At 39.8% G+C, this 20,550-nt stretch overlaps 2 long non-coding RNA genes across 3 annotated transcripts in view; one reads left to right on the plus strand and one right to left on the minus strand.

Annotated features, from left to right (window-relative positions):
- LOC137470262 (uncharacterized) overlaps positions 1 to 20,550 on the plus strand; it is a 78,382-nt gene that overhangs the window by 45,837 nt on the left and 11,995 nt on the right. The window lies entirely within an intron of this gene.
- LOC137470263 (uncharacterized) lies at positions 2,912 to 4,685 on the minus strand. Its single transcript, XR_010996974.1, has 2 exons — positions 4,555 to 4,685; positions 2,912 to 3,246 (listed from the first exon to the last, which is right to left on the minus strand). It is a non-coding gene; the product is annotated as an uncharacterized lncRNA (long non-coding RNA).

The following is a 20,550-nucleotide window of genomic DNA, read 5'->3' on the forward strand; positions in this document are numbered from 1 at the left end:
CATAGGCAAACTGAGGAGAGGAGTGAGGTGGATTAAGGTGGATTGAGAACAGGCTGAACAGCAGATCCCAGAAGGCCACGATCAGTGGCACAGGGTCCAGTTGGAGATTCGATACTTGGCCCAGCATTGTTTAACTCATTCATCAATTGCTTGGATAAGGGGCCAGAGGCTGCCTCAGCAATTTCCCCGATGACAGAAAGCCAGGAGGAGTGGCCAGTATCTCAGACAGCTGTGCTACACTTCAGAGGGACCGTGGCAAGTTGAAGAGATGGGCAGAGAAGAGCAATCTGAAATTCAGAAAAGGCAAATGCGAGGTGCTGCATGTGGGGAAGAATAATCCCAGGCACCATTACAGTCTGGGGGCCAACCTGCTGGAAAGCATCTCTGTGAAGGTGACCAAGCACTGGAACAGATTGCCCAGAGGTTGTGGAGTCTCCCTTACTGGAGATAATCAAGAACCATCTGGACACAATTCTGTGCCATGAGCTCTGGGATGACCCTGCTTGAGCAGGAAGGCTGGACCAGATGACTGTGGTCCCTTCCAACCTGGCCTGTTCTCTGATTCTGTGGTCCTGTGTCCTGGGCTGCATCAAAAGTAACATGTCTAGCAGGTCAAGAAAAAGGATTTTCCCTCCCTAACTAATCTTGTGAGACCCCACCTGGAGTACTGTGCTCAGCTGTGAGGCTCCCAACATAAGAAGGACATGGAACTGTTGGAGCAAGTCCAGAGGAGGTCACAAAGATGATCAGAGAACTGGAAAACTTCTTCTATGAAGACAGGCTGAAAGAGTTGGGGCTATTGAGCCTGAAGAAGAGGAGCCTACAATGGAGCTGGAGAGGGATTTTTTAAAAGGGCCTTTTGGGATATGATGAGAGGTACTGGCTTTAAACTGAAAGACAGTAGGTTTAGATTAGATGTTAGGAAGAAATTCTTCACTGTGAGGGTGGTGAAGAACAGGAACAGGCTGCCCAGAGAAGCTGTGGATAATCCATCCCCAGAAGTGTTCAAGACCAGGTTGAATGAGGCTTTGAGCAACCTGATCTACTGAAAGGTATCTCTGCCCATGGCAGGTGGGTTGGATCTGGATGATTCTGAAGGGCCCTTAAAGCCCAGATGATTCTGTGATACACATGCACATTGGAGAAACAGACCCATTTACAGTTGACTTTCACCACGTACAAAGGGGAGGCTTATGATCATGCAGGACTGGCGTCCTACTCATGATCTTTATGACAGAGAAACTTAACCTTCCAGGACTTATGAGCACAGTGACAGATCTCAGTGTCTTCTGAAAAACAATTCAAATCTGCACATTTGATTATCTTTTTGCACTCATTAATTAAATACTTACAGAAAACTTTACAGAGGGGCAAATGTTTGCAAAAAAATAGCCCTTATCACATTCTTCTTATGACAGGGTTGAATACAGAGCAAAGCAAGAGTTATAGTTAAGGTAGATTTCAGTCTTCCAAGAAAATTTAAATATATTTTATTTCTGTGCATTCCCAACTACAGGAAAGGTAAGTCTTTTGGGATTTATCCTTTAATAGACTACCGAATGTGACTACAATCACAGGAAATACTGCATACTTTGTCTGTATGTACTTAAAGACATTACAGGACTCTTATATAGGGGGCACTGTTAACACTGTTTAAATATGAAAAAAAAAATCTCTCCACTTAAAATAAAAGTTCCATGGAAAAAACAATCAAAATTGCCCAAGCAATACTATCACATAATTAGATTGCCTGGCATAAGCTTAATACATGACATGTCCTCAGTTCTCATGCCATTCTCTGTCTTGATTAAGGAAGGAACTAAAAGACCAGACTTTTTCCATTGCTAAATTTTCCATTGTGAAATTTGACATGTTCATGACTGCAGAAGCTCTGTTAATCAATAAATCACTAGACAACTTTGATTAATTAACTAGTCAACAACTCATAAGGCAGTTCAGTCAGTACATCTGCATTTCCTTTTGTCCTATGTGAATTTTTAGTGAAGTAAAATGTGGCTGTTTCTTTCCCAGACTGTTTGCTTTAAATGTTCTATGGAAGAATTATGGATTATTTTAATTTGTGCTTCAGTAGCAGCTAACAGCCTCTTCTAAGCTCCAGGCTTCATTTGTGCTAGGTTTTACATGATCCCACTTTAATAAGCAAGGCTGGGGGTAGAAAGAGATGCAAAGTAATTCCAGGGGTGCTTGTCCATATCCCTTCACAAGCCCGGAGGCAAAGCCTGCACCAGAGCTCAGATGTGTGGAGCCCTCCCACAGCACCCTGCCAGCCACACTGCCTGTCCTGCAAGGAAACACAGAATGCTCTGCTTTAAGCAAACAGCATTGTTTTCAAAGACAATTTGCCAGCATGAGCTTTCCTGTAAAAGGAACCATCTTATTAGCACTCTGGGTGGGATGTCATCCTCCAACAGGATGTGTCCCATGGAGCCATCTAACCTGCACTCCAGTGTTGGGTGCTGAATGCTGTCATCCTTCCAAAGTCAGTGCCCAGCCCTTCTGCAGGGTATTCAGGGTGGTGGAGATGGCAGCAAGAAATGAAGAGGCACATGTTATAGGCGATGGCATGTTCTCCTCTGGAGTAACCTAATATTTGGATGTGTCTTGGTCAACAGAAAACAATTATGACTGTGCACAGGGCTGTAGCTTCGGTCACAGGCTGTAGATTCGGTCACACTTGGATGTCACTTGGATGCTTGTCACAGGAAATGGATCCTGCAGAAGGAGACCTATGAACTTAAAGAAATATAATGTGACTTCATACCCATGTTCCTATTAAGCTCCATCAGATTTCAAGTATTCTTTTCTACATTTCAAGAATGTAGAAAAGAAACCAATTATTTACTATTATTGACATATACAGTTTGCTATGCTGATTAGGCTCTTCAGTTACTTTGTGCTTTTTGCTTTATTTGAGATTTAATGCTCTGTCTCACCCAGCTGACATTTCCAGACTCCCCTGATTAAGGGAGCATTGAAAACCTTCCTCCCACTCACAAGCCCAGCAGAGACCTCTGAGCCACACTTGACTGCCCCTGCACAGAACAGGTCCTAAAATCTCTGTAGGACTAAACCACGTTCTGGATTATTTAAATATGTGGACTGCTGCCTCTACACTTATTTCCTTACAGTGGTTCCAGTTCATCTGTATTCATCTGTCTCCCACTGTTTTCATCACTGTTCCTCATAAGTCCTCTCTTCCACTTCTGTTGTTCTCCCTCACAAATCCTTGTTGCAAAAGAGGATGAGAAAAATATGAAATGCTGAGATTACTGCTAGAAACCCCAGTATTACAGGTAGATCTGTTGCTGATCTTTTTAATTCTGACAAAAAAGGCATGAGTTTCCCTATCATTTTTCAGAACATATGAGAAGCAAAGTGGGGACCAGTGTGTCTTCCCCCAGGGCACAAGCAGTAATACAGTTTGGTAGTCATTACTCAGAGCACCATTTGAGACTTTGATTTCAAATACATGATAGCTCAGTTTCCATCTAGAGCAGGCAAAAAACAAGCAAACCAGAAAACATTACCCATGATCCTTTGTCTTCATCGTTTCTTTTCTTTTTTTTTTTTTCTTACCTCAGAAACAAAAAACAGAGGCTGCAGAGCAATATATTGAAAAAGTTGAAACATACCAACCTTTGAAGGATCACATACAAAATACTATTTTAAATCAAAAGTATGTGTGTTGCACTTTGGACCAGGTTGCCAGCTGATGTAAAACAGTTCAGCTCCTTTAATCAGATGGGGTTATGCCAATTTACATCAGCTGAGGATCTGTCTAATAGTAATATGTGAAGCAGGGCTTCACCACATACTGTACTGAATGTTGGAAAACATCCTGTACTTAAATGCATGCAGCTCTTTAACTTGGAGTATGAGACTGGCCACATTGTTTGACATAAGGGTTAGTTTTCAGATAGTGAAATTTCAGTTGCCAGGTGCCAGAGGCAATTTATCAGACACTCATAAAATAAAGATCAAAAAGCCCATCAGTCTCCCACTGCATCTGGGATCTAGGAAGGAACACTTACAGCCCCCTATCCTTTAAACAGCTCTCACTTAAAGAGCTCACTGTTTATAATAACAAGAAAAGGAGAAAGGGGTCAGGTCAAAACCAGCTGAACAGCAGGTGGTGTTATAAAGTTTTTTTTCCACAGTTAAAACTTTTGTGAAATAGTGGTTCAAGTGTACTCATACAACCCTGTTTCATATTTTTAATTTGTATTTTTAGATAATTTTGGCAATTAGAATACAAGTCACAGATGACTTGACTTTTTTTCATCTGTTGTTTACTCAAATATGTTACAAAAATAATCCTGAATTATTTCCTTTCATGCTTCCCTTTTGACTGAAAGCCCTTGCTGCACACTACTGAACTCAGCTTTTAGATCCAGAAACAAAATTCCTCCAAAGTTCAAAGGGGTTTCCGAGCCGTGTTCCTGTTCATAACCAGCTTAGCTGGAATGGTGCAAGATGAGAAGTTTGGATTCAGATCTGAACTGTACTATTATTTAATTTTTAATGAGCACTCACACTCAGTCTTGGCTGAAGTCAGAGACGTGAACCTTGCCTTCTGAAATGTTTCAATGTCGAGGCTCTGGCATTGCCCTCAGGTCTCCTCAGTGGAGTGGAAGAAGCATCTCTCCACCTCCAAGCAATGTGTCACATTCTGGTTTGAGTCCATCTCTTATGACTTCATTCCTCAAAGACAAAACAGCCAGACTCTATCAGGCAAGAATTAGCCACACATGTTCAGAGTTGTCATCAAAAACTCCCATAAGAAACCCCTCAAATGAGATGAATATAAGATACTTTGCTATTCCAGAAGAGTCAGTGAGTGTCACATGAAAGCATCATCTCTAGTCAGGAACTGACCATGACAACCTGACAAATTTGAAACACTAATTAAAATACACCATTCCCCCTGAGGACATAGGATCAGAGGAAATCTGCCCCTGATATACTAAAAAATCCTATGAAGTACAGAGCACATACAGCCCCCAGGGACATTTCATGGTACTGAACACACTGGAGCAGAGGGAATGTAATTTCTCTTGACTAATTTTAATCCCTTAATTTAGGTACCTACTGAGGTTCTAAGTATAGCAAAAGGAAAGAAGAAGGTATCTAAATTATTATTCTAATTGCAGTACAACTCAGATATTCTGCATCATCCTCCAGAGGTGCTTTCCTCCATCAGTCAGGCTTGGGAGCCCTGGCTCCCACACAAAACCCCCTAAATTTGATCCTTACTACAGGCAATGTGACTGACGTCACTGATAAAAGCATTATTTTCTGCACTGTGTGCTGTTTGCTCATACATCCATTCAAAAGCGTTCTCCTCTTGTTGCTCTTACCTCCACTGGTCCAAGGGTTTCTTCACCACAGCTTTTATTAATGACCAGTTGTTGGGAAGAGCGATGTCTCCAAGTTCACAAACCCAGTGCTCATCATATTTCAAAAATGTAAATGTTTGTCAACAATTACTGCACAGACGTAATAAAAATCTATGGGAAAGAAGTGGTGTGCCTTGGATACAAAAAGTATGACTATCATTAGTATTATTTGCTGGCAAATGTGACTTTTGTAATAGTGACCACAATATTGTTACCATACATCAGCATTCACAGAGGCTAGTCCCCCCTAATTTTCTTACTGCTATCAGGCTTCCCAAACACCTTGTCCCAGAAATCATTTTTCTATTCCAAAGCATGAGTCAGGTCTCCCATCTGCTTTGGACATCCATTCAAAAAAGCTTACTTGGCCTTAATCCCAGTCACTGAATTCTGTGTGGTATCCACTATAGTGTATGCATTATTTTCAAATGCTGTAATATTGTTATCTTTGCTTTATAACTGTGATCCCTTAGAGCTTTCCTTTGTATTTCCAGCATTCATTTCCCAGGCAGTTTTATAAAAATGTAATGAGGTGCTATTATTAAAGCCTATTAACTTATACAGGCTTGTTGCCTGATGAGAACTCAAATTTTATTTTCCTTAAGCAGCAGGCCAGATTGCAATCAAGCAGTTTCTCCAGTGATTATCCCAACAAATTCATCACCCTCTTTCTTAGTCTGAGATAATGCCACAGTAGAGACGAGGCCAAAACTTTCCTTTTTCAGAGTTACGAAGACATATTTACTCTTTTCACAGTAATTGGCTGTAGTAAGGTAGTTCTTTCCTTCATTTTCTAGCTTCTTCTCCTGTTTTCCAGCTTTCATCCCAGAAATTAGACTGAGATATTTATGAACTGTGTTGAGATCATGGATTTTAATTAAGATTTCTACATACCTGAATAATTTCTATAACTTACCTCTTCTAGCAAGACTAGCATTAGGCTCGTGCAGCCTGTATAGGCACAAGACCACACAAAGCAGAAGGCTTTGCATTCCAGGTCCCCATCTCCAGAGGCCAGAGAACAGCAAGGGCTGCCAAATTGGTTTCGATGGGCCCCAGCTCCGCCTGCAGCTGTCAGGGCCCTCCCACGCACTGACAGAGAGAGATTTTCCCACCCTCCTCTGACCTCCAGAGATGTGCCTAGTATGGAAACCTGCTGAAAGCACCAAGGTGTTAGGCATTTCTGCTTAAAACGGCTGGAGGAGGAGAAAGACCTTGCAATGAAAGCACAAGGTTGTTTGGCTTCAGTTCCTAGTCCTGTTGCTTGACTGACCTTACATTTTACTCCCTCTAATATTGTGTTTTGACTTTCTGTTTCATAAAACATGAGAAGAGAACTTCTAGCTGTGATTCATGGAAAAACACAGCCATCAAACTGTGCTCAGGTTATTAGTGAACTTTGTAAAGATAGGGAAAATCTTAAAAAAATAAGGGGGGGAGTTTTTCAATATAAACTACAAAACACAAAGACCAGATTCATTACAAGATAATGTAATACATTTAAAAAACATTAATAATTCAGCAGCTTGGATATGTGATTCTGCTCTTCTAAAAAAATTATATTTCATGCATACTGGGCTCCTGATCTCAAAAAACCAACATCTTCTGGCACTGCAAATATCTCATGAGATTCCTTAATTGATCCACTTGTGAGTGTCCAAAACGTGCAGATTTTTGGAAAGCTACTTTCATTGAACTGGAATTCTTCCTAAATTTCCTTGGCACTGATCTAATGATAGCTGAGGTAATTTAACAAGTATTTCACAAATGCCAGGCCTAAGACAAAATGCTACTTCAAGTTGTCTCCGTGTATAGGTTGAGTGGAGATAGATAGTGGGATGGCTGAGCAAGATTTTCATGGCAAGCCTTCAGCAAAGGACCCAGATAATGGTGTATTCCTAGCAGGGAAGTCACTTTTAAGGAGGTTTCTATATTTCCTGTTCGGTCAGCTGGGGAAAATGCGGTGTCTTTCAAGGCATCTACTGAAAGACTCAATCTCCCTAGTTTTAGTTTTAGGCACAACAGAGCGGTGAATGGGACTTCCTTTAGAGCAGGCACAGGTTACTGAGGCAGGAGAGACACACCAAAGGCAAGCTGACCTCATTTTATGTGAGGCCTTTCTAGGGCACCAAAGAGAAAAAGAGAACCACTTCACACATCAGTCTTTTACATCCATTCTTGAACTTGGCTCTGCCCATGCATCTCCTTAAATCAGCTAAGAAGCCAATCCTGAACAGAACAAAGCCTTCAGCGTATCAAATTTACATCTCCCTCTATAAATTTTCTGCATGCTAAAGCCAGAAGAGATTATTATGGTCATTTGATCTGTTGTATAATACACCACCTAGATTTGTCCTCATAATATATTTTACAATAATATACTGGCTTTTAAAGCAATTAATTTCTAATTATACACTTTCAAACTCCATGTTTCCTTAGCTAAGCTGTTCTAAACTTTCATTAATTATAGTTAAGATCAAGTTTCACATGACAATAACTTGGAGGAGTATGATTTAAAACAGAACTTGTGAAATTACCACTTCTATGTATGTTGGTGCATAGCTAGACAGCAAAATATATACCTCTGTATAAAAATTGCCATACCTATTTCTGATGCGAGCCCTGTCATTAAATGGAGTCAATTATTCCTTTTTGCTATTCAAAATTCTACCAATTCCTTCCAGTACAACTCAGGTTCAGTTCTTGGCTGCTTCTTTATGCTTGCTCTGTGATTTTCTCAAATCTAGCTTTTCCACTCATTAAAGTCACAGCTAAATTCTCCTTTCCCTTCTGTCCTTCTGCTCCCAAATCCCTTCACCAACATGTCTGATAGGTCTTATCAAGTCAGAAGCAAGCTCCTTACTCATGTCAACCAAAGCTCTGGAATACAGATCCCCCCTACCTCTGCAGCCTTCTCTCTGCCCATTCCCACGGTCTCTCTCCAAGCACTTCCCAAGGCTTCAGCCTATCTGCTCCAGTTGGCTCTTTTCCTGCTCTCTGTGGTCCTCAGGAGCTGCCAGCTGGCCTGCTCTTCTGTCTTCCTTAGAAAATTAGATACTTTTGCTGTCCCCACTACCTAATGTGGAGTCAGGTTCATGTAACCCCATCTTCAGAAGGAGAGCTCTAAACTCATCTTTTTTCTCTTGCCTTGCTGTTGACACCATTTCTGGGGCCACTCCAGTAAAAGGAAATCAAAAAGTTGTATATGTTTCTTAGCAAAGGTATAATGAGCTGGCTCGTGGATATCAGCTTCTGGATGGAATCTAATTTCCTTCATGGTTTTATGAGCATGTCACCAAACACTGATTTGCCTGCAGTTCCAAATCTTCATTATTTGTTTGGGAGGCAGAAGCATCTTAGTTGTATGCAAAGATGGTGAAAAAACAATCCAGAGTTGTCATTAAAAAAAGAAGAATTTGCTAAAATTGTTGCCAGAAAAAATACTTAATTTACAAAAGAAATAAAAAGCTCTCTTTCTCCCTCCAGTATTTAAAAGTTATAACTGGCCATGCAGTTTTGTTGCAATGTCTTAGGTAGCCACTGATTCTTCATTTTGGAGTGTTAATACCTAGTTTACAAATTGCCAAGTGTTGAACTACTAATGATATGGTTATTTAATGCTTCTAGACAAAGGGAATTACTTTTCTCATATGTTTTGAGAACTAATCATCATGGGAACAAAAGGAAAAGTTGGCTACTGAACCAGAGGAACTAACAGATCCATTACTTTCCTGGAAACGTTTCCTTTTAGTTGGCTAATGTGCATCATGAGCTAACGATAATGCTGCACATGACTGCATGGAAGGGATGACCTTTTTCTGTCTATTCCCTGAGAAGACAGACATAAGCTGTCTCCACTTCAGACAGCACACAGCACATTAGTATGTTTTAGTGTCTATTTACACTAGAACTGGGTGCTAGGACAGCTCAGTAATTTGCCAGTCACAGATGGTTCATGTCTGGGCCATTCAACATACAGCCTGCACCCATTTTTATGGACATACCCACACATGAAAAGCTCAGTTCTTTGAATATCTTTCTCATTCTTTTGATTATCTAGCCAGGAAAATTGTTGTCTTAGAAGACTTATTTTCAAACTACCTTCTGGGAGTGAACTTGATTTCATTTGGCAGATGAAAATGAAAAGAAATTAATATCCATTTCCTCCTGTGCCTTTCTCCCAAATGGTGTTCTGAACCTGGGTTTCTTTTATTTCCTCTATTCTGACTGAGGGTCTCAATCTTACTCTTCCCAGCTTCATCGTATTTTTGATACCCATGATATGATGGAGGGGTCAAAGAGCCCAGCTCAGCCTTTTTTGTTCTCAATCAGCAGGGAAAAATTGTCTCATTCTAGAATTGTGTCCTCTTCCTTCTTTCATTCCCTCCCTCCACAAACACAAAAAGAGAAGAGATGTCTGGTTACAACCCAAGACAGGATTGGAAAATTGCTGTATGAATATCACCATGTCATGTAAGGCTTAAATGATACTCTGTGTCCTGCAGAGGAAAGTACTCCTGTCAAAAGAATTTTTACACCCCCAGGCCTCCTAGCTTGAAACTGTTCCACTGAGGAAAAAGGAAGAATTTTTTTTTTTTTTTACTGTACTTAAAAATTATAATGGTGCTGAAATTCCCCCCTTTAATCAAACAAGTCTCACAAATATGTTGTCATGCAGACCCTTCTGATGTTTGAAAATTTTCTTTGTTTTTCAGTGTGTTAACCATCTTTTGCAGCAGGACCTGTGAAATCTGAGGCTGAAGTAGCATACGTGTTTCATAAAGAAATATATTTTAGAGACAGCGTTACGCAGGAGGATAATTAAATAGGGCTCCTGAATTCATCTGTGTGTGGGTCAGGGCTGCACTTGTCTTTGCATGCCAGAAAATATCTAAGATGAAGCATGGGACAGTTAGTTTTTAGGTTATGCCAAATTCTGTATAGAAAAAAGAGATATAGGTTAGGTACTATGTGAAAAGCTGAAGGCTTTACTCTCTGGTTTGGTCCCTGATTTAAAGCAGTCAATTTTTTTCTGGAAAACACAGAAATTTTTATTATGCTTGTTGATTGACTGCCTCTGGCCCAAGACAGTAAATGAAGCACAGTTACTCTTGGATTAAACCCAGTTTCACCATTACTGATTGATCTTCCAAAGAGAAATCAGCACGAAAGGCTCTTCGCCTGCTACTGCTTGGCAGAGAGGAGAAGCAGTGTCAGGATGGGACCACTGTGTCAGGAAGGCAAAAAAAGACCTCTGAGAGCAACTCAGATTTAATGTCAGTTTTGTAACTCACCTGTGGCATTAAGTCCTTTACAGCTGGGAATGCTTCATTAAATACCAGGCATTGTTTAAAAATAAGTTTGCCAAGCATTTTTTTGTTTTGTTTTGTTTGTTTTTCTTTTAAGCCTAGAGCCAGCAAAGAAACTGCTTTCTAGACAACTGAGATAGCTTAACTTCAGCAAATGTACTAATGCTGATAGTGTTGAAGAAGAAACATATCTCTGATAAAGACTGAGCAGAGGCTGCACAGCAGATAAGGAAATTATTTTTTAAAATAAAGCCAGAGGAAAATGGAATAAAGATAAAAAGATTTTATAGTTGGGGTTTTTTTTTCCAAGTGACAAAAATCTGCCAGATTAACACAAAATCAACAGGACTGCCTCATTAAGGAACAAAGTTATCTTGAGACTTGTTTATCAAACAAAATATTCTAAGAATCTGCTTTAATTAAGAACATTACTTCTATCTTTTACCAAGTGCAATCTTCTATTTGGCACAGATTTAGTAACAAGTGGCAGATATTTAAACAAATGGGATTTTAGCCATGGAAGAGCGACGATATCTATCAAATTGGTTTGTTTAGAGTCCATTCACACCTTGAGTGATATCTATAGGTCTTGCACAGATGTAGCAAGGCAAATGCATGCTTTACTTTGTGTTGTTGGCTCTCTCCTACATAGGAGTGCGTTGATATTGCAGGACACCAGCAGAAGCCTGATTACACAATGCCGCTCTCTCCCCCTTCTGGCAGAATACACTCTCTCCCCTTGCAGGAAAGCAAGGCAGGATATAGCCCCAACAGTGTTAAACAGCTGCAGAATTGTCCCTTCTTATATGACACAAATCGCAGTTGCTGTGTTACTGAGGAGTTCCTTCCTTTTAATTCTTCCTTCTTTTTCTCCCTTAAACTCCCTCCCTCTCACAGGCAGGTTTGTCCCAGCCAGGCACATCTGGCCAGTCCCATGTGTCTTCCCACCTTTGCACTGTGGGAGAAGAGTCCTGGAGTTCTGTACATCAGAAAGGCAGAGATTCAGCAGTGTCATTCCAAGCATACATTGTCATTTAAAGGAGCTACCTAGTTAATTCAGTAGTTAAACTTCAAGTGCTATTTTGGAGAAAAGCGTGGGAACTGAGATTTGCTAGATTTGCCCCAAAGGAGAATTTGTCTGGTTTTAGATTGTGAAATACTCCAGCTTCTGGTATTGTTGTTCCTTTTTATTTCTCAAAGTAAACACATATTGCTGCTCTGATGTGTCTGGTCCTTCAAATGTTAACACACAAGAGTAAACTTTTATGGTTTCACAGATCAAAGGGTTTTACAAAATTAAGAACATGCATAAAGTATTTGCAAGATCAGGAATGCAATCGACTGTGCCCAAAATAAAAATTCAGAGAAATTAGAGAAAACTTTGTAGAAATTTTCTTCCTCTTGAATTCAAACAAATACATCAGAATGGCCTGAAGCTGAATATGAAACTGCTTCATGAAATCTGCTTCATGAAATCTCTGTCTTAGGCAAAGAATAAACAACTTACAGAAAATGAAATTCTGGTTCTGGCTCCGCAAACTAAATGCCTGTTTTTAACTTTATGAACAAAACCTTTGATGTCTGTGGGTTTATTCTATAATGGTTTGTCACACACTGGATCTGGGGGACTTTTTATGGCTTGGCATACTTAGGTGTACTTTTTTGAAGAGTGCTAAAAGGAATCATTGGTCTTATACGTGTAAGTTTAGCTTTTATTCTAGGGGATTTTTTAAATACCTGGATTTTGTTGAGGAATCCATAATATAAAAATTCTTCCTTGCAGTTGAAAACACAGCTTCTCCAACACTAGCTGCTGTACTTCACATGCGTATAATATTGCTATCAGCTGCCTATTGACTTAAAAAATATTTGATTTCTCCCTCTCTCTCCTACTTAGCAAGATTAAAGGCTTAGATGTTCTGTTATACCATACCATATGTTAAGAGGAAAGACTAATTTTGGCTGCCTACAACATTCCAAACCCTATTTAAGTAATATTAGCTAAAAGCTCAACTTGTATAAATGCTTAAATCTGCAGATGTAAAGCTTTGATTAACAAAGTCCTGTAAGGAACAAAATCTGCAATTTACTGCTTTTGGAAAGTCTGCCATGCTCCAGGGAGATGTACTGTTTCTTGGTGGAGCCCTGGCAGGACTCTCTGAGGTATTCACAGGATCTGTTCACACCCACTGGATTTCACTTAGGAAAAAGTCTGTGGAACTCCCCTAACCACATCATTATGATGGTTAAAAAGCTCCAAATTAAAGCCAATTTCTACTTTTCTCTTGCTTAGCTTACTGACAACTACAAGCAAATCCTTGAATTTTTTTCTGTATTCTGTTCCCCTTGCTGTTAAACGAGGCCTGAGTGAGGGCTTCCTTTCTGGTGAGTGAGTATCACACCATGCAAGCACAAGGATAAGAGTGAGCAGAACTGCTGACATCAGCCTTCTGCCAAAAGCTCATGAGCTGGAAGGTCAGATTACACAAATCAGCCTGTGATAAGATGCTAAGGGGAGATGATCACATCCTCATCAATTGGAAGAGTTCAGTAACTTTTTACAGCACATTCTCAGACAGCTGCTAGGATTAAACTTATAGGCACTAAGTTAAGGATTTATGGCTCTCTGATGAGTGTAGATTCACTGATGAGTGTAGTAAATCTCCATTCTTACAAAATTTGGGGGCTGTGGGTTGCTGCAGTAGGCAAGGAGAATCAGCTGCTCTGGATTTAGTGAGTGGCTGTGTTTCAATCTCAAATGTCAGATTGTTGCTTGAAGAAATCAGATAAATATTTTTTCCACCCTGATGAATAACTTCAAGTGTTCTTCTGTTTATTTGCTCATTTTCTGTTTAGCTAGTGGGTTGTTGTTTTGGATTGTTTGGTTTGGTGCATTTCTCCTCCCTCTGTGACACTGCACATGGGAAACCTTGGGACAGAACAGCACTCTGAGAGGATAAAAAGGATTCCCTTGGCCAGCTGGACCTTCTGCATGAAGATTAAGGCATAGATCAAATAATACAACCATACTCTCTAGCATTGAGTGTAGTGAGATACAAAGATATAAATTCACATATATTGGCATTGCAAATTATAAATATAATGTCATTAAACTCCGTTGTTTTAACTGGTATTATTTAAAAACAGGAAAGAAAATATAAAATCTATGATCTTTATAGCACACCCTTCTTTTTATGCCATGAAGTCATCATGCTTTGCTTAAGTACCCTTCTTTCCATACAGATTCACTTGCTAATCCTTCCGTATCTCAACTTAGATGCTGGATCTGCTCTGCTGCATGACTGATCCACATCTCTCTCCTGTGCATGTATTTTACAATAGTTAGCCATGGGTGAGATCACCTCAACAATCAGAGAAAGACTATTAATTGCTCTGAAATTCCTTCAGTCTTTCACTAGAAGTCAATCTAAAACTCTGCATTGGAGCATTAACACATCCTTATGGCCTTTTCTTTTAAAACTCGCATCTTGCTTACAGTGACTTCTGAGGGTAAGCAGTAGCCAATTGAGTTTTAATGTGGCACTGTAAATATATGTGTTCCACAATGCCTTGTAAGCACAAAGCACTGCAGCTGATGATCTACATCAGACCATACATCTGGCAAGCATCAAGAAGATATTAAACCTGCTGCATTGAAGAAAACACCACCAGCAAAGTCTGATTGTATTAGGAATTTCATACAAATACCTATTTCCATTTTGGTATGTGAATTATACAGTGTATAAATGTCTTCCAGGCCTGTCCCAGCCACATGTGGTGGGTGACCCTTCAGATCCCACCTGTTTGGACCAGTTCCTTTGTATACTTCACTGTGTAGCCAGTAAGTCACCATCAGGCTTTTCATCAGCCTACCTGAGATGGCTCTGAGGAAGATGGGAGAGGCGGTGACCAGGGAATATACTATGCTATTGGCCAGTCCTGGGAGCCTTCTTTACAATTAACAGACACAACTACAGATTCTGGTTTCTTAAGGAAAAAGTGCCTAGGGGCTACTGCAGATTAGAGAGACACAGTCATGCCTTGCATCACACATTAGCATTATATGACACATTCAACAATTATACCCAGTCAGATTGTGTTTGAAGTTTCTCCATGTAGTACTTTTCAGTTTTCTTATAGATATTGATACAGATTTAAGCAACTTTTTTTTTTTTAATTAATTGGATATGCTGTTTTTTGAATGATCTGAAAAAATACCAGTGACTTTGCTTCACATGTAGATTGATAAATTTAAAGGATTATATTTGTGCTCAAACTTAGGCCTGTACTATTTATTACTGCATATATTGTCAATTGCTTATTTGCTTATTTATCAATTGCTTTTATGGAATTTTGCCAATTCTTCATTCCTGATCCTCTAAATGTACTACTTGGCTCGGTAATTGACATTTTCTTTAACCTAAAAGAAATGAAAGACATTTACAGTGATGTGATTGTAACCATAACAGTGCCAAGTGAAAAAATACTTCTGGAATCTCAAAATATCTCCAAATTTCAGACATCTAGATGTGTTACACTCCCAAAAGGATTAATAATTCAGGAAGCCAAAGCTCTGTCTCATTCAGCTGGGCATGATGTGCGCAGCAAAGGCTGACCAGAAGAGGCTCAGCATAACTGTAGCAGTAGATGTTGTTAACAGAAGAGAAAAGCTGGAAAGGCGATTGGTGCTACTTCTCATGGAAAATTCTTATGTGTTTCCTCCCAAAGCCCAGATGTGCATGTTCTACGGCACCTCAGAGGGTTATTTCTACACTGCTCACCTCCACTGATGCTTTATTTTAAGGCTCCAAACAGGACTTGAATTTTTCTGTCTAGGGAGAAGCCTCCCCACCAAGGGAAGCACCAGAGGCATAGGTTGGTTTTATGCTGACTTCTTTCTTTACATATAGCAAAGATAAAAACTTATCTAACAGTGGTCTATTATGATATGTCAAAATCATAGGATTGTCTTGGGCTGGGCTGTTAGGATATACTAGGCTGATCTATGTCAGTATCATTTTAACTTGGTGCCAGTTTTTGAGGTATTTTGGACTCTGATAATGAGACACAGGATGGGAGATAGAAAAACAAATGGAGAACAGAGACAGGGTGTTTAAGGGAGTAAAATGCAATCAATAGCAAAACAGATATTCCTAGCGATTAAAAAAAAACAAACAAAAAAACAAAAAAACCCTTTGGAAACCAGCCATTCTTAGCATCAAGTATATGTAAGAAGGCGAACCTCAGAGTGGTTCCACTTCATCTGTACCTCCCACTGTTTTCATCACTGTAGCTCATGATGAGCCCTCTCCTCCATCCCTGTCAGTCTCCCTCACAGACCCTTATGATCTTTCCTCCTTTTATGGTTTTGTGCTTTTAAATGGCTCTACGTCTGCCAGTAAAAGCCAATGTCTAAATATATAACTGATACACCCATTCACCTTGGGATGAATGTTTTATTGGTTTGGATGTCATCATATTCCTCACAATCACACGTTCCTCCCTCCAGCACATATGGAAAGCAGCTGTATCATACGGGCACTGCTCTTACAGATTAAACCTGGGAGACTCAGAAGTTCAAAATTAAAACAACAAAATAATAACTCTGACCTCCTCTTAGCAAGCCCTAGTTTTAATCATTGCAGAAGTGAAGAAAATCAATGAGAAAGCAGAAACTGAGCAAGGAATAGTAGTTCTCCTGTGTTCAGAAGATGCTATTCCAAAGGAGAAATGGTACTCCATATCTGTGTGCAAAAGTTCTCAAAAAAAAAGAAAAAAATGCCCAAGTTTCTCATTCTGTCTTCAATTTTATTGAACAAACAGGAGTGAATATTTGCATCTGGCATAGTCAGATGGCAAAGTGCTCTAAAAATAGCATTCAGTGTTTAACTAGAACTTTTTATCCAGATATCTTAAAGCCATTCATAGGGGTGGATAAGGTACATTATCCCCACTTGAAAAGATGGAAGAATCAAGATTCTGTTGAGTTAATAATTCACCTGCCCAAAGATAGCCCTTGTTTTCACCTAAGGGACAGGACCAGATAAATGGCAATTCAAGAAGCTGAATCCTGTTTTTCCATTCACTCACATTTCACACTAGGTGATGAGGGAGAGGCCATGGGACCTTCCAGGACACCCTCATGCCATGCACACCCAGCTGTGCCTGGCCCTGTGGGCTAATAATGCCCCATAAACTGGGACATGGGTGAATACTTCAGCAGGTGATCTGCTGAACACTTAGTCTACAAAAAAGCTTTAAATCTTTAAATAAAATGATCACCTAAAGTTTGTTCTTTAAAGTCCATGAGCAGACATGGCCAAGACTGCAGAGGCTGTAGTTTGAATCAAAGCCTTTGAATATTGCAAGCTCTTGGCATAAATTGCTCAGTGCAGCAGGAAATCCCCTCACACATGCACCGCACTGGTGCCTGGTTGCAAAGAGCCTCCCACTCACATGGCTATCAGGACAGAAACCTTTCAGCATGACTGCACAGCACATAGCAATCAGCCAATGCTATATTTAGACTGAGAAGTTTTCTTTCACTCCAGCTACATTGAGAGACTGGAAATTGCATTGCATACAAGACCCAGAATTAGCTCCTTGACTTCATTCGCTCCACTAACGCACCAACTGCTTTCTCCTTCCCTTCTGATGTCCTGACTTTAGTGAGCCACAACAAAAGACCTTTTCTGTAGTTGAAATGGGACTGTGGTGTGTGGGTATTTTCTTGACACATCTGTCCATCAATGCTGCATCATTATTGACACATCCACTTTTACTGACAGCTTTTTTTTTCCCTTTTTCCTTTTTAAACTTAGCATCTGCCAGTTCTGAGTTACTGCACCTCCTGTTAACAGCAGTGCCTTGCTCTAATCCTGCATTTTTTTTCTCACATAAATTAAATTTCATACATTTTCCCTATGTTTTTTCAGTTAATAGAAGAAAAAAGTCCTCCCAAGATACAAAAGACTAGTGAGTATCAGGCAGAAAGAGTCAAGATTGTCACTTTTCAGGATAAACACAGAAACTATCAGAATATTTTCTCTCTTCCCAAAGCTTCCCTGCTACCATTTCCAATGGGGCTGTTCATGGCAATCTACAGCACTCATATCTAAGAAAGTAATAGTTGCTCTTCCAGTTCTCAGGACCGCAGGATATGCTGCAGCTGAGCTGTTTGCTCTGCTGGTCACACTGGTGCTGTTTATAATTTCCTATTATTTGTCTTGCTATTGCACCAGAAATCTCCTGGTGTCAAAAGTTCTTTGGAGAGAACTTAAATAGACCTTCAGTTACAAGTTTGGCTTGGAACTTTTAATCTCTGAAAATGAGAATGCTGTGAAGCCACACTGATGATTTCACACATGTGACCTCTCTAATATAACAGGTCATCTTCTAATGGGGCTGAAATGAAGAGATGTCAGGTGGCAGAGATCAGAATCCCTGATCCATATCAGTAACCAGGAGATCATCCAAGAACATGGCAGGGAACTTCTTGATGGGTACCAGCATAGGAAAGGGAATCAAAATCTGAAATAGTTATGAATTAGTAGGATATCCAGCAGAAGTGATCAGACTGGGAAGTGGGCAGCACATGTAGACTAACAAGGTAAATGTGCAGAATATGCTCACTTTATTGCTAACTAATCTCTGTGTCTCCCTTTCTCCCCTGCACGTTTATTGCCTTTTGATGGTGTTTTCCAACAGCACTGTAACTTTTCAGTGTACAGGCTGATGGGCCACAGTGTACATATAAGAGAACAGTGAAGCCTGGGTTTTGAATACTTCCAGATTTCTGGGTGTATCCTTCCATTGTTCATCTTAATAAGCACATAATACTGGGATGACAGGATGGAGCAAGGGCGAGGAGATGCTGAAGGGAAGTGCAGCCATCCAGTGGTCACTCAGTGCTCAGCTACACAGCGAGTGCTGCATGGAGCCGGGAGGATTTCCTGGGATTGCTCCTTAAAGCTGTGAGATGGAAAAGCTCCTTAGAGCTCTGGCAGAAACAGTGCAGGACACAAACTCACTTTACATTTTAGTGACTATATTTTGGCTTCCATGAGATGACAGGAATTACCTCAAAACTTTAATGTAAGTCTTCCTATTAGCTAGTTTACTATGCAAGATAAATATGTAATATTCCTACAGTGTTACTTCAAATTTGTATTCTAGTAGTATCAAAATGCTCAAGATGAGCTCAAAGCCTGATGATCAGTGATAATACAATGATTTCTAATGAATGGCAGTTTTGCCCATAAAGATTTTAAGATCAGACAGGGAAGAAATAAAGAAGTGCCACTAGTCCTCTAAACCATCAGAGACTTCTCATGCAAAGAGTGAGTGTGACTTCCACCGTCACCCCAGGAAGCTGTGGTCAATACATGAGGTGAATCTTCGAGTCCTGTGTTTTAGTCTAGTGTCACCCTCACACTGCTTTATTTTCTACACTATGCATTCTGCATTGAGAAGCGCATTGATTTAAACTCACATCACCTTATATTTGCCAAGTGGCTATTAGGAAAATCAAAGGATCATAAAAAATGAAAAAAAAAACCCCAATATACTAGCAATTCAGTTATTGTGAAACAATTTTATTTTTCTCATCACAGAAATAGAGTGGTTAGATTCCAGGGTTTTATCTTAGGTAGAACAGACAAGCTTTGTGTTTTGAGTTCCAGGTATCTTTGGGCACTGAACTGTTCATAAAGAATAAGGTATCAACTATGTATTTTGCTGACACATAAGAAATTATTTTCATAAAGTGCATTTAGAGAACTACAAAAGAGAGATCATAAAAGACTAAAGAATTATCATTATGTAAGGATATTTGGCCTCAAAGGATCACAACTGATAAAACTATTCATTGTGATAAAGAAAGTCCACTTTTTTTATTAGGAATGGACTGATAGTGTCCAGATCTAGGTTAGGGTTTTAATTTAGGTTTGAGGGCAAATTGGACAAATGCTCAGACATATTAACAGCAATATCCTGAGGCTGATTTTATGAAATTTGGGAATGTCTGAACCAGAGAATAGGCCCCTTCCAGTATTGGATCCATCTGCTATTTTGATGTTAAACACAGATATGTATAAAATAAAGTGCAGAGAGGTAAAATCGGAAATTCTACTTGGGTCATCTTTATTTTTCAACTTTAATAAATTAAAAAAAAAAGCAATTTCACTTAATCAGAGCTTGGATATGATGCAGTTTTTCCAGCCTTAAATCCTGGAACCATAATGAAATCTCGGTAGTGAGCAATGAGTAGGCATGTTGAGTGTTGGACTGTCTGGGGCTAAGCCTTCAAAAAAACCCAGTCTTGTTGTGGTTCCACTATTGCTGAACAGCAAAATAAACCCTATTAACTCAGGCTGGATAATCATCAGCTCAGCATTAACCCTTTAAAAGCACACCACATCCTCTCTTCTTTTACACAGAATTGGTATAAAGGTGACATATTAGACCTCACTAATCTGGTCACAAACCCCTCTCTAGTTATTATGCTAAAACAGAACTATCCTAGGAGACCTTGAGGAAAGAGGAGATGAACCATATTTCCCTTGAAGCATGTCCTGGTCACTGGTTGCTGTTGGGTACTGGCTACTGGATTATATCAACAATGGATCTGATCTACTGTGGCAATTCCTATAGCCTTCTTCTCAAGGCTTAGTTTTCAAATTGAGAAGGAAGTTTTCCTCTGAGAAGGAAGAGGTAAACTATGTTCACAATTAATTGAAACATGCCACCTTCATTTTTATCTCCCAAGGTATTTCTAGTAGGCAAGATCGAACAAATTGCTTTACAAAAATCAGAGATTTCCTCAC

Source organism: Anomalospiza imberbis, chromosome 3, assembly GCF_031753505.1.
Source record: "Anomalospiza imberbis isolate Cuckoo-Finch-1a 21T00152 chromosome 3, ASM3175350v1, whole genome shotgun sequence".
Taxonomy (NCBI): Eukaryota; Metazoa; Chordata; class Aves; order Passeriformes; family Viduidae; genus Anomalospiza; species Anomalospiza imberbis.